General features: G+C 30.6%; 1 pseudogene; it reads right to left on the bottom strand.

Annotated features, from left to right (window-relative positions):
* Window positions 1-2,500, bottom strand: part of LOC137643230 (neural-cadherin-like) — a 63,585-nt pseudogene that overhangs the window by 9,595 nt on the left and 51,490 nt on the right.

Genomic DNA, 2,500 nt, shown 5'->3' with positions numbered 1-2,500 from the left:
TTCAACTACTACTTCAGTGTAATTATTTTTATTTTGTAATTGGCATATGTTTCCAGTTTACCTTTGAAACATTGTGATTTTTTTTTATTATTTAGCTGAAGATGCACTTTGTAAAAGTGCGAAAGCTCCTGTATTCCTTAATATACAACGTATATAATTGTGGATATTAATACCCAATAGTAATCTTAATATATCAATGTAAATAATAATTAAGAAAATTTCACTATAAATAATGATTTCAGAGATAATAATTTCAATAACATTTATTTCAATATTAATAAGAGGAAACGTTAAATATAACCACATCTTCACTAGACAAATCCGGATCAATCAATAATCAATATAGCCATGAAAAAAATATATTCTCGATCATCATAAGATAGAGAATTTTAATTCATTTCTATAAGAAAGACTTATATCAGCATTTGGGATTAAATTCTATAGGGAATTTATGCTTTCACTGAACAGAATGAGGGAAAAATATGAAAAAATTATTTAATATCCGCAGCGATGCAATATCCTTTTCATAAGCAAAATTAAAATTCCCACAATTTCCAATATCTCACCATGAACACATTTCACATATATAGAATTTCATCACAGTTACATTAAAAAAAAATGTGAAATTTACTTGTCTGGAGTTTAAATAATAATAATTTTGAATACTAGAGAGAGTAGGCGGCTAAAGAGATACCAGGCCATTAGAATGATTATTGAAGAAATTTGTAAATTTTTTAACAACGTACAATAGATGTGCTGTATACATATACAAAATTTAGAATAGATGTACGAAAACTGATATGAATGATATGTATTAGTACTACTTTATACATATAATTCTTTAAGTAGAAATTTCTGTTATCAAAAGAGAAATTTCAAAAGAAGTAGAAAATAGACCAGTTAACTTTTGTTTTAAAAGATTTCTTGAATATGATATGAATATTTTTTGTTATTACATTTTGTAAATGATAATCCAGTCATAAATAGCTGGCATTTTTGACGGCACGTATCGTGCCATTTTATTTAAAGGGGAGAGAGAGAGAGAGAGAGAGAGAGAGAGAGAGAGAGAGAGAGAGAGAGAGAGAGGAGAGAGAGAGAGAGAGATTGCTGAACAGTGATGTAAAACGTAAAAGGAAAATTGAATAAATCTAACTTGATGATAGAAGATACTTATGGGTGGCAATTATTACCTTTATTTTTTTGCTAGTAAAAAAGAATCTAAGACTGATCCAATTTATCCTCTAGCAATTTTTATACCTAAATACCTTTTACATTGTTTTGCCAATTTTGTTACTTAATATAATAAGAATATAAGAATATATTATATAAAATAAAACAGCCCTTTTTTCATCGGGTTTCCAATTTGTAGAAATACACCTGCATCTATTGATAGCTGTTACCAGGTCTATTGCACAATCTATAAATGAGAGACGCATCAATCTTTTATCACTAACCTGATAGCGAAAGTTCCATCAGAATTTGTATCTGGTGTGTTGCCGTTTAGGAGGGTGAAGTAAACAATTGAGCTGTCTGCCACATTGGACCTAAAAGAGATAAAAGAGCCATTTTCATACAGCGAATTACAATGGCATGCAGAGAAAAAGCAAAAATCCACTCTCCGGAAGGTTATAAAAGGCCATATGCTGTCATATTAAAAAATTGACAGCACTTAAAATAAACAATAAACTAACGATCCGGAGAATCAAAATACGTAAATGGGATGATGGCTACGAATTTATCAAACAATAGCAGAGAACAATGTCGAATGAGATGCCTGGTGTCAGGTCAGTTACAAAATGTATGGAAAATATTTTATAATGAAACCATGCGTTCTCTAACGCCTCTGTGAGAATGGAAAAGTGATCAGTTAGCTGTAAAAAAGAATTTACTGGGTTATGCAATTTCGCGTTGCATAAAACGGATGATATGTATATGACAACAATATAAAGAATCAACACCTAGGATTGTACAACTATGATTACGGAATTTAATAGCATCATTTGTAAAGCGGTATCTTGTTGGTCATGTGCACAGCAAATTATTCTGTGAATGACAATTAGGATACCGATTAAAAAGGGAAAGATAATTTGAAAAAAGTTAATTAATGTAACTTTTGAAAGTATTCGACTAAACGTTCATACGAATTATAACAAAAAGCACAGAAATCTGCAATAGAAAAACCAGTGGTTTTGGGAACTTGACAAGCAGACTCTAAAGTTAAAGGACCTGGACAGAAATAATTTCACATATACAGCTTGATTGATTTACTGATTGATTAAGAGTTATCTGGCATACAGAAATCTAAGGTCATTGACGCTGCTATTGTTTGTTATATATTAAGAAATAAATAAATTGTATTCAATCTTAAACAATAAAAGCAAAAACGTCCTTAGAACAGTTAGATGTTACAGCTTCATGAAATATCGCATTCAAAGGAGAGAGAGAGAGAGAGAGAGAGAGAGAGAGAGAGTGAGAGAGAGAGAGAGAGAGAGATGAGAGA

Source organism: Palaemon carinicauda, chromosome 6 (assembly GCF_036898095.1).
Source record: "Palaemon carinicauda isolate YSFRI2023 chromosome 6, ASM3689809v2, whole genome shotgun sequence".
NCBI lineage: Eukaryota > Metazoa > Arthropoda > Malacostraca > Decapoda > Palaemonidae > Palaemon > Palaemon carinicauda.
Note: the sequence above shows the minus strand (reverse complement) of the source record. Positions and strands in the feature narration are given on the sequence as shown.